Genomic DNA, 12,903 nt, shown 5'->3' with positions numbered 1-12,903 from the left:
CACGTGCTCATGTAAACAGCGCGCTCAGAGATCGGAGTTAGGAGTGAGGTCTAGAATCAGATTAAGAAATCAGGTTAGAGCGCTGGATTTTAACTCTGTGATCTGATTAATCACGGTGTGTTTACACAAGCTCTGTTTTCTCACCGATCTCTCGGTTTGCTCGTGTGTGGAGACGTAACCGGAGACGGAGCTGTTCTCTGTCTCAGAAATCCTGAGAAAATAAGGGCCACAGCTAAAGTGGGTCTGTGTTTACACAAAGCCACAGCAGGACGTTTGTCACGTTTTTCTGTGATTGTATTTTCTGCTGGAAAGTAGAAATCAATTATTGCTGGACTCATGTAAACTCTGAGTTTCCCCATTCTCCGATTTCCCAAAAAAACATGTAAACGTTTTGATCTCATTACTCACACAATCTGATTAGATTCAGTCATGTGATTATTGAGTGCATGTAACGCACTCATGGAGTATGTCTCAGTAAAACAAGCTGCTTTTTAAAACAACTTCAAGTCGAGGCCACAGCGAGACGCCCGACAAAACAGTGCTGCAACAAAAACAGACCCCATGGAAACTGCAGTGCACAATGGCTCAGTTCTGAAGGCTCTACATCTTCCTTTGTTTTCCTGGCTTTGTGGCTTCTCTCCAGTTGTAAAGCAGCAAGGTGGATCAACAAAGCAGAGGATGGTGGTGTATTTGCACTTCTCAACCTCTCAAGGAAACAGCAGAGCACAATCCAGACTACGCTACCCTGCTCCATCTCTTGTGCTTTTGGACTTGTGCTTTATTACTCCCCTTTATCGTCGCCCTCTCTGCAGTCTTTACACGTCCAAACACCCCCAGCTTTGCTGCGTGGCAGTGAAGAATCTCGAATCTTGATGTTCCTGTTTTATATCCGCTGAACAGGGGAGGTCTCAGAATGCTAAATTATTCATGGGCCAGATTTCCTGAGCCTCGCTGCCGCCAGAGAGCAGGGCCACGTCATAAACCTTCAGCAGAAGCAGATGCCCCAGCAACAAGGACCTGCAGCTCTCCCTCTTCCCTGAGCGTCATTGAGTTATTTGTTTTAATGAACGCTTTGTCTTTGCCCTCGGAGCCGTAATCAGAGGCAAGATTACTTTTGTTACGAAGGGAAATCTAACACTGTTAGTTTAAGTGCATTAGCACACTGGGGACGTGGCTTTAAGGCCAAAGTGAATGGATCACGGTGTTTGTTCTGCTGTTTAATAGATCAGCCAACGTTACATCACCCTCAGACGAAGAAAGATGTATAGTAGGTGTTAAGGTGGTCACACAATACTCAAATACAGCAATTAAACATGCCACTTTACTGCCTTACAATGATGCAGAGGAAAGATGGAGGAGGACTGAAGTTACAGCTTCACAGACTTACATCTGCACTGAAAAAAAATAAATAAATAATAAATAAATCTGAGCAGATGTAAATGTAGCATAATTAAATATGTGGCTACTACTTTAAATTAATTAATATAATATATAGTTTAAAATGTGTTCATTAAATGGTTATTAATTAGGTTGTAAACACCTTAAAACTCATTAATGATCCTTTGTAACACATATATAGAAAGGGCAACAGTGACCTGATGTTTGCCAAATAGTGAAAGTGTCAGAGAACTCACTAAAAATGTCAAAGTAAAGAACACGCTGAGATCTGAGAAGGTGGATTCATTCAGTTCATATGTTAAGGTGCATCACGCTATTGTTAATGTCTAAAAACACAATGTGTTGGTGGATAACACATTAAACTTGGTGGATAAAGGGTTAAACTTATTAATAAACGTGATGAAGCTGACAGGCTTGTTTTTGAATGATGGAGAAGACAAAGAAAGGTCAGTATCTGGCGAGAGAAGAGGTCCAACAGTGTAGACAGTGGGTTCACTATTTGGCAAACGAGTTCACTATTGCCATTCCTATATATGTGTTATAACTAATTTTTAATGAGTTTTAATGTATTTACTACATAATTAATAATGCAAATAAACAGATTTTAAACAATGTATGAACATGTGTTGGTGTAGTTTTATTCTGTGATCTGTGAAACTAAAAATAGATACAATTTTTGCACCTTTACAAAAATAGATCTAGAACTTAATCTGCATTTATTCAGAACACAACGCATTCTGTAATTCTTTTTTAACAAGACGTGTTTGTGTAACCCCAGTCTTAGGGCCACAAACACAACCGTCTTGTTGAGTTTATTCTGTTTGAAATGATATTGTGAAGTGGGCGGAGCTATGGGAATTAACCAACAAAACCTGGGAACGCTGACCACTTAAGAATAAGGCTACACTCATAAAGTTTATAAATGGTTTAAAAGCAGTGTATTAATAGTTATTATATATATATAATCATTAATAATAAATTATTACACATAGATTGAAAGGACAACAGTGATGTTGTTGCCAAATAGTGAACCCACAACCATCTACACTTAAACCTCAGAACTTTGTCTACATTAAAGATCAAATAAGATCAGTCTTAGTGTAAACAGCCTAATTTCCTTTGCAACAAAAACAAAGAAATTTAACTAAAGGCTGCTTAATTTTGCCAAAGTAAGCCAACGTGTTCCCAGCTAAAGCACAAAAAAGCAGAGAAAAACTCAGAGCCAAAAAAGTTTACGTTAAATAAGTTGATATTATTAGCCTTTGCTCTTCAGCCTGCTGTGTGTTAACTTTACACAAACACACACACTTCTATGTGACTCATGCCTCAATTGTCAGACAGGTTTCCTCCACCAGAATGCCTGTGTCAGAGCAGTGCGAGATCTCATAGATAGATAGCTTTGACTTCCATAACGAACGAGCCAACAACAAAGTAGTTTGCCTCGTCTTGTCCCTTGCGACCACTCTACACCTCAGTGCCTTTTACCACGATGTGGCTCACCAGGATCCGCTTTGAATCAGCTCACACTGAATTTTCTCACCCCCTTATTAGCAGCAAGTGTAGGAACGTTAGCGGAGGTAATGCTAATCGCCTCTGGTTTGATAAGAAGAGTGATAGCTGAATTTATCTTTAAATTTACATGAAAGGCCTCTGGGTTTATTTCCACAACAACATGGAAAATAAAGCAGAATAATTTAAACAACTACATCAATAACTTTATTTGGTGTTGCATTAAAATAATCTGATTTATTTATTTATTTATTTTACGTAGAGCAAGCACTAAAATTTTTATCGGTGTGGGTCCAGAAACACCTGTTAACAGACAATTAATAAAAAAAAAAAGGTGCTACAACAAAAACACACCCTCATGAAACAACCCAAATGGATCGCCACGAACAGCAAGGGTACTTTAGTTTATCTTGCTCTTAAAGCTCGTTGCTCACAGGGTTTACATTCAGCGTGAGCGACTGCCCACTGTGCGAGGCTAGGCCATGTTTAGCCTCATAAAGACATGTGTAAAAGCTTCGTTTTCTACAGCTGCAGTGAATTACGGAACGATTATTTTCTTTAAAAGCACTGAAGACATGGAATTAAGGATCATCCCAGTGACTCGAGAGGTAACTTGGTACCTTCTTTCTTAGCATGTACATACCACAGCTCGTGCTGTGCATCACTGCTAAAATGCCTCTATCCTGCTGTGTGTTGTGGGATTGCTGAGTGAGGTGAATGTCGGCTGTATCCTCAGTTGGGTCCCTCTACAATCATTAGAGCAAGCAGCGAGCAGACAGCGCTGAGGGCTGAGGAGATATTTGATGATCCCCTTCCAGCTTGGGGAGTATATATATATATATATATATATATATATATATATATATATATATATATGTGTGTGTGTGTGTGTGTGTACGAGTGTGCATTCTCAGCTGAATCAGCGCTTCCTTCTTGTCAAGCCTAGCACCCAAACTTCACAGATTCCTCGACTGCTGTTTCTCTGACATGTGGGTCACGCGGGCCAGGGACATTTCCACCACTGCCACAGAGCGCGGTAAAAATGCAGCAGTTTATCAAAGCAACATCATAACATCTGCAGCCACCTCTAGCAGATATAGATTCTCCTTCCCACAATGTCCACAGAAAGACATAGCTCTTTTCCAGCAACACTCCTGTGCAAGAGGCAGTTTTGAAAAATGTGCTACAACCAAAACACACCCACGTGAAACAATTAAACTACTTACATTACTATTAAAAATGATGGTCCTTCAAGGGTCCTTTAGTAAAGAAAATGGTTCTAATACAGAACCCTGGACATTTGAAGAACCTTTTGCGTGATTAAATGGTTATTTGAGTCATGAAAGTGTTGATTGATGGAGAGTGTGCTATGTTCTATATAGCACCAATTTAGAGAAGGGTTCTATATGGCACCAAAAAAGGTTCCTCTATTGTTATAAGCTTGAAATATCACCCTCTCCTTCTGGAGAAGAGAATGTAATGAACCTTTAGGGAACAGAACTGGACTCTAACACTATTGCTGTCCCTTTAAATATACACTACACTGTTTGTAGCTTTAGTGACAACAATGTACCTCTGCTGTACCTTTTTTACTGAGAGTGTACAAGGCAGGGTATCAAGTTACAGCTTGTATGTAGACTATGTATGTGTGCTGTTTGCATATTTGTGTATTTTATATTAATGTAAACTATGCATATGTTTCTGCCGTTAGTATGAATCTTAACCCCGTGTCTGAAAAACAGAAGACTGGAGCGAGTGACACTTTGCAAAACCTGATGTTAGAAATGCAAATTGCAGCCTTGAAATATCTGCAGAAAGGGTGGTTAAAGACATCCCTCCACAGCCTTTACGTGAATGATATCAAATACTTAATGTTCCTATCAAACAAGTAACGATCCTGTTTTATAAAAAGGACAATTATTTCTTGGAAAAAGATGAAAGGATGGCTCTATTCAGTGCAGATGATTATTATTATTATTATTATTTATGTGTAGCACCAGTCATTTGAGGTATAGGTAGGTCAACCAGGTGCGGCGCTTCTAGTGATAACTCATCTGTGGCAGTGAACACACACGTACATGGAGGGTGGAGGAAAGTGCTGTTGCTTCTTTCCCACCCTCCCGCCCTCAATTTTCATGTTGGTCCTGGGAATTGAGTCAACAACTTTCCGGTCCTAAGACCTCTCCTCTAACCATCAACACGGCATTCCTCGTCCTTACTGTTGGAGTTCTTTCATCTAAAATATCCCTTACCCTTCTGAGAGTCAGACTTCCTTAAGGACCAGGGGCTGGATTTGTGGTAGCACTAGCAGGCCTGGGGTTCGCGGTGCTGTTTACTTGAAGACCTTGTAAGGAACAGAGATGTCCCAGAGATGTCCAGAGATGCTCATCTGTAGCCCATGTCACAAGGAGGTCTAGAAAGTTCCCTACACAGCCGTACCCTCTACTTTAACCCTATAAAGCCAAACGTATCATATATGACACATGATATTTAGAGTTGGCTCTTTCATCATCGAATGAAGAGAAAAACTGAAACGAACTTCCATCCTTTTGGGGCAGTGTTCTGAGTTCTCTACTGAACTGTGAATGAAGTGGAAGCATTTCCATGCATTTACCAAACCATTACAAAATTAAGCAAACACAGGAGAAAATCTCAAGGCTACTCCAGGTGTGATTTGTATGTTACTAAGCATTTCTGTTCCATTTCATAGATGAGGTGTAGTCTACCTGTCAATTCTCATTAATTATAATAAATATTCAGAACATTCAGACTGTTCTTCACAGCAACAAAACACATTTAGACAATTTTCCCAAGTATTTTTTATATAACAAAAAATGTATTTTTAGTTTTCAAAAGCCTATTTCCAAAGGTCTACATAGATTTTGTGAGACTCAGAGGAAGATGATGATGATACAGAGGAGTGTGGGAGGTCTGGTGAATGACCTCATACCTCAGGCCAAGGTTCAGACAGTAACAGAAACAACTGTAGTTTCTCTAAATGTGGAAACACAGCGCTGCAGATCGACAAAAAAGAGTCTTTGTGGTTTTGGTGTTTTTATTACCACCATTTTATGAAATGTAAACAAGTCAGAGAGAAGAACAGAGGGCTCACGGGTCAAGAGCAGTGTTTCTCATCGGCTCAATGTTATGCTCTCCTGAGAAGTTCAGAAGAACAGAGACAATCATTTGATATCAACTGTTTAATTGAAATGAATCAAAATTAAGAAAAAGACGTCTAAAGAAGTCTAACTGATGCAGTGAATTAAATGAAACACCAATTATAGAAATAAAATATTGGTAAATGCCTAAATGTGATGCATTCAGAAACCACATGATCCAAAATTTATAAATCACTCATAAGGTGTGATTTAAAAAATAAAATAAAATGAAATAAAAATAGTAATGACAAATGTATTATTATTATTATTATTTCATGTGTCAGGCTTTAAAGGGTTAAATCATGACATCCTTTAGAGAATGTTCCTGAGCGTCCAGGGTGCAGTCACATTACAGTGTGTGAGGTTGTTTGACCTCATTTACAGAACGGCAGTGTGTTGGTGAGTACAGAGACCGTAGAAATACTCTTTTTCTGTGTTTTAAAAGCATGCTTTTGTTTCTAAAAAGGTGTGTTTCAGTCTTTTATGAAAATTCAAATGTGTTATTGACCTGTCTTCAGTCACACACCACCCTCTGAGATCCCATTATTTCAAGAACAAAATGTCGAAACACAAGTTGTAAAATGGCTGCTGTGAAGTTTAGGTTTCATTGAGATTTTAGCCACAAAACAATTATCGAATACGACAAGAGATGGAAAATTAATCTATCTATCTATCTATCTATCTATCTATCTATCTATCTATCTATCTATCTATCTAACTAACTAACTAACTAACTAACTAACTAACTATCTATCTATCTATCTATCTATCTATCTATCTATCTATCTAACTAACTAACTAACTAACTAACTAACTAACTATCTATCTATCTATCTATCTATCTAACTAACTAACTAACTAACTAACTAACTAACTAACTATCTATCTATCTATCTATCTAACAGACAGACACTTTATTGAACCCAGAAGGAAATTAAATGTATGTTTTTCCCAGTGCTAATGGTAATAAACAAATGTTTTAAGTAATATATATATATATACTTTTTTTTTATTTTTCTGTATGTACTATGTGTACAGGATTAATACGGATTACAGGATTACATACACCATCAGTGAGAACCGCCACTGTTATTCCAGATTCGCTATAAGCTTGGATACTTGGTTAATGTTCCTTCTGTTTTGATTTTTATGGTGAAGTGAGTCTGGGCTCTGATGGGTTAATAATATATGCTCCGTTTTTAAGCGCTGACCACTCATCAAAATAATCAATAGATAACTCAGTGAATAACCAAAGCTGTAAAGATGCTCCTACATTAATGAGACACTGCCTTTGTTTATGAGCGGCTTCGTGTCGGTGCAGTAAAGCGCTTTATTGTCGATTCCTCTTTTTAATGTCCTCCAGCACCAGCATTTTGCCCATTGGTGTGATATTCGTATCATTTCGTCTGCGCTTGTACGTGCCTGAGCACCGGTTTGATAGCTTCAGCACAAACAGACAGAAATAGTGCTCCACTGCAGGAAACTACGGATTAGGTCTGAAAAATGCACAAGACGAAGGCGGAAGGTAATGATTTATCTCAACACGACTCCGTTAAATCAGCAGAGGAAGGAGACGTCAGCAGAAACGGAGCTTGTCACAAAGGAACAGGCTTCGTTTTGGCTGGAACTCACTCTCCGTCTTTTCACTTTATCGCTCCAGCTTTGAAAAATGCACTGTCTTCAAACTGTGGACTTAGGGGACATGGCGGAGGGAAAGACACGTATCAGGAACAGCCGTCAGGGTTTTACATAACATTATCCTCCATGCTTCTCAGTCCTGGCCCTGGAGAGGCAATGGCTTGTGGGTGCTGGTGTACTCCCAGCTTTAATCAGCATGGTCTCAAGGAGAAGCGCTCCCAGGATTGTAAAATGCGCACTGCATGCAGTTCACCCTTCACTTGACGATTTTGGACACTTACCCAGCTTCAAACATCAGCCTTGACCCTGTCTCTAACACTTACCTTGATTCAAACTTTAAACATGACTAAAAAACCTTAAGACCAGCCTTACACTGTACACACACAGCCCCTCGCTCCCTCTACAGTGAACTACATCAGTCATAAACTACACTGTACACACACAGCTCCTCGCTCCCTCTACAGTGAACTATATCAGTCATAAACTACACTGTACACACACAGCCCCTCGCTCCCTCTACAGTGAACTACATCAGTCATAAACTACACTGTACACACACAGCCCCTCGCTCCCTCTACAGTGAACTACATCAGTCATAAACTACACTGTACACACACAGCCCCTCGCTCCCTCTACAGTGAACTACATCCGTCATAAACTACACTGTACACACACAGCCCCTCGCTCCCTCTACAGTGAACTACATCAGTCATAAACTACACTGTACACACACAGCCCCTCGCTCCCTCTACAGTGAACTACATCAGTCACAAACTACACTGTACACACACAGCTCCTCGATCCCTCTACAGTGAACTACATCAGTCATAAACTACACTGTACACACACAGCCCCTCGCTCCCTCTACAGTGAACTACATCAGTCATAAACTACACTGTACACACACAGCCCCTCGCTCCCTCTACAGTGAACTACATCAGTCACAAACTACACTGTACACACAAAGCTCCCCTCTCCCTCTACAGTGAACTACATCAGTCACAAACTACACTGTACACACACAGCTCCTCGCTCCCTCTACAGTGAACTACATCCGTCATAAACTACACTGTACACACACCGCTCCTCTCTCCCTCTACAGTGAACTACATCAGTCATAATCTACACTGTACACACACAGCTCCTCGTTCCCTCTACAGTGAACTACATCAGTCACAAACTACACTGTACACACACAGCTCCTCGCTCCCTCTACAGTGAACTACATCAGTCATAAACTACAGTGTACACACACAGCTCCTCACTCCCTCTACAGTGAACTACATCAGTCATAAACTACACTGTACACACACAGCTCCTCGCTCCCTCTACAGTGAACTACATCAGTCACAAACTACACTGTACACACACCGCTCCTCTCTCCCTCTACAGTGAACTACATCAGTCATAAACTACACTGTACACACACCGCTCCTCTCTCCCTCTACAGTGAACTACATCAGTCATAAACTACACTGTACACACACAGCTCCTCGCTCCCTCTACAGTGAACTACATCAGTCATAAACTACACTGTACACACACAGCTCCTCTCTCCCTCTACAGTGAACTACATCAGTCATAAACTACACTGTACACACACCGCTCCTCTCTCCCTCTACAGAGAACTACATCAGTCACAAACTACACTGTACACACACAGCTCCTTGCTCCCTCTACAGTGAACTACATTAGTCATAAACTACACTGTACACACACAGCTCCTCGCTCCCTCTACAGTGAACATCAGTCATAAACTACACTGTACACACACCGCTCCTCTCTCCCTCTACAGTGAACTACATCAGTCACAAACTACACTGTACACACACCGCTCCTCTCTCCCTCTACAGTGAACTACATCAGTCACAAACTACACTGTACACACACCGCTCCTCTCTCCCTCTACAGTGAACTACATCAGTCACAAACTACACTGTACACACACAGCTCCTCACTCCCTCTACAGTGAACTACATCAGTCACAAACTACACTGTACACACACCGCTCCTCTCTCCCTCTACAGTGAAATACATCAGTCACAAACTACACTGTACACACACCGCTCCTCTCTCCCTCTACAGTGAACTACATCAGTCACAAACTACACTGTACACACACAGATCCTCACTCCCTCTACAGTGAACTACATCAGTCACAAACTACACTGTACACACACCGCTCCTCTCTCCCTCTACAGTGAACTACATCAGTCACAAACTACACTGTACACACACAGCTCCTCACTCCCTCTACAGTGAACTACATCAGTCACAAACTACACTGTACACACACAGCTCCTCGCTCCCTCTACAGTGAACTACATCAGTCACAAACTACACTGTACACACACCGCTCCTCACTCCCTCTACAGTGAACTACATCAGTCATAAACTACACTGTACACACACAGCTCCTCGCTCCCTCTACAGTGAACTACATCAGTCATAAACTACACTGTACACACACAGCTCCTCGCTCCCTCTACAGTGAACTACATCAGTCACAAACTACACTGTACACACACCGCTCCTCACTCCCTCTACAGTGAACTACATCAGTCATAAACTACACTGTACACACACAGCTCCTCGCTCCCTCTACAGTGAACTACATCAGTCATAAACTACACTGTACACACACAGCTCCTCACTCCCTCTACAGTGAACTACATCAGTCATAAACTACACTGTACACACACAGCTCCTCGCTCCCTCTACAGTGAACTACATCAGTCATAAACTACACTGTACACACACAGCTCCTCGCTCCCTCTACAGTGAACTACATCAGTCATAAACTACACTGTACACACACAGCTCCTCACTCCCTCTACAGTGAACTACATCAGTCATAAACTACACTGTACACACACAGCTCCTCTCTCCCTCTACAGTGAACTACATCAGTCACAATGTTATAAAAAAGTTAAAAAGAGGAAAACTATGTTACGAATATCAGAGTCGCTAACTTAAGTTGTGTAAGGTCACTGTCCAAATCAAAGCATGTATCTCACAAACTGTAACTTTACAGGAGAAAGAAGAAAACCTTTTTAACTTGCAATGGAACTGAATGTAAAAAGGTTTTATTCCTAGTAACTTTTGGAGCATTTCTATTGGTCCATTAATCATGACATTCTCACACAATGCGAAGGAGAGCTGCTGTGTTTCAAATGATGTAGTAAACTGAAGGATATACACGTTTATCATTGGACAGGGATGAGGTAACTCTTTCTGGAGGTGGTGTTGATTCGTGTGAATCCTTTGTAAGACACTGTTCTGTACATGGTTCACAGGAGGTTATTTAGCCAGTGTCACAGTAAAACGGTCTGTACTACGTACACAAGCAGAATCTTGTCTCCTCAGCCTCCGTCAGAGAAATGAGCACAGAACACATTTCATGGAAGTGGACATTAGCAGCAGCTGTTCTGATGCTAAAGCTAATTTACAGAGAAAGCGGCGATTTCCGTGGCTCCGTCTGTGTCACCCACCGCCAGCATCAGATGCTCAGGAAAAACCACAGCGGGAAACGCAGGGATATTGTCTATAAAACTGCACTCGGCTCACAGAGGTTAGCTGTATCTTTCTCATAAAGAAAAGAGGGAGAATATGTGGAGAGAGAGAGAGAGAGAGAGAGAGAGAGAGAGAGAGAGTAAGAGTAAGAGTAAGAATGGGAGAGAGACAGACAGAGAGAGTAAGAATGGGAGAGAGACAGACAGACATAGAAAGAATGGGAGAGAGACAGAGAGACAGACAGAGAGAGTAGGAATGGGAGAGAGACAGACAGAAAAAGAGAGTAAGAATGGGAGAGAGACAGACAGACAAAGAAAGAATGGGAGAGAGACAGACAGACAGAGAGAGTAAGAATGGGAGAGAGACAGACAGACAAAGAAAGAATGGGAGAGAGACAGAGAGACAGGGAGAGTAAGCATGGGAGAGAGACAGACAGACAGAGAGAGTAGGAATGGGATAGAGACAGACAGACAGAGAGAGTAAGAATGGGAGAGAGACAGACAGACAAAGAAAGAATGGGAGAGAGACAGACAGACAGAGAGAGTAGGAATGGGATAGAGACAGACAGACAGAGAGAGTAGGAATGGAAGACAGACAGACAGACAGAGAGAGTAGGAATGGGAGAGAGACAGACAGACAAAGAAAGAATGGGAGAGAGACAGACAGACAGAGAGAGTAGGAATGGGAGAGAGACAGACAGACAGAGAGAGTAGGAATGGGAGACAGACAGACAGACAGAGAGAGTAGGAATAGGAGAGAAACAGACAGACAGAGAAAGAATGGGAGTCGCGGGCTCTGCTGGTGTTAATAAAGCTGTAATAGAGTGTGTCTATCGCGGGCCGTAATTTCCCATAAATAATCGATCATCCCTAATCCTGATAGAACCGCCTCCGCGAGTCACAGACCACCCTCCGGCCCCTGCTCAGAGTCTCGATAACAGGACCACGAAGGAGGACAAGAAGAGCGTGTCTTTCTGAATAGAAGAGTGCTCTGTATTCTGTCTATTCCCTCATTTCAGCTCCGGAGGAGGAGACGAGGACGGACACAACGAGACGAGACAGTGTCTCTCCCACTCACTGTCTCTCTCTGACTCTCTCTCTCTCTCTGACTCTCTCTCTCTCTCTCTCTCTCTCTCTCTCTCTCTGACTCCTTATTCTTCTCTCACTCTCACTTTTTTAGCTCTATCTCATACACAACTTTTTCACTAGTTCTGTACTGTGCTTTCTCACTCTGATTTCTTCTCTCTAATTCACCTTATCTCCCTTACCCCCCCCTCTCTCTCTCTCTCTCTCTCTCTCTCTCTCTCTCTCTCTCTCCTGCAGTTTAGTCCTGACTATTTAAAGGCCACCCCTTTCTCTTTATTCCCTTCTTTCCCCTTTTTCCTTTCCAAAGTCTCTTGCACTTTGAAGCAGGGCACCAGGAAAGAAGCCCAGCTCCAAAGGACAATGCAGAGAGAGAGAGAGAAAGAGAGAGAGAGAGAGAGAGAGAGAGAGAGAGAGAGAGAGAGAGAGAGAGAGAGAGAGAGAGAGAGAGACATGAAGAGCTTATCCGTCCGGCAGATACAGAAGAAATATTAACCCGAGCTGGAGCGGACGAGTGTAAAGAGAGAGATAACCGCAGCACAATGCAGTTCCTGAGCACGCAGCGTTTTCAGCACCGCTCATAATTTCCAGATGTGTTTATATTA

At 41.7% G+C, this 12,903-nt stretch overlaps 1 protein-coding gene across 2 annotated transcripts in view; it reads right to left on the bottom strand.

Annotated features, from left to right (window-relative positions):
• The window catches only part of brinp1 (bone morphogenetic protein/retinoic acid inducible neural-specific 1), a 182,929-nt gene that overhangs the window by 155,039 nt on the left and 14,987 nt on the right, over positions 1–12,903 (bottom strand). The gene's annotated exons all lie outside the window — the stretch shown is intronic.

This window comes from Hoplias malabaricus, chromosome 2 (assembly GCF_029633855.1).
Source record: "Hoplias malabaricus isolate fHopMal1 chromosome 2, fHopMal1.hap1, whole genome shotgun sequence".
NCBI lineage: Eukaryota > Metazoa > Chordata > Actinopteri > Characiformes > Erythrinidae > Hoplias > Hoplias malabaricus.
The sequence above is the reverse complement of the archived record's forward strand: the minus strand, read 5'-3'. Positions and strand labels throughout refer to the sequence as shown.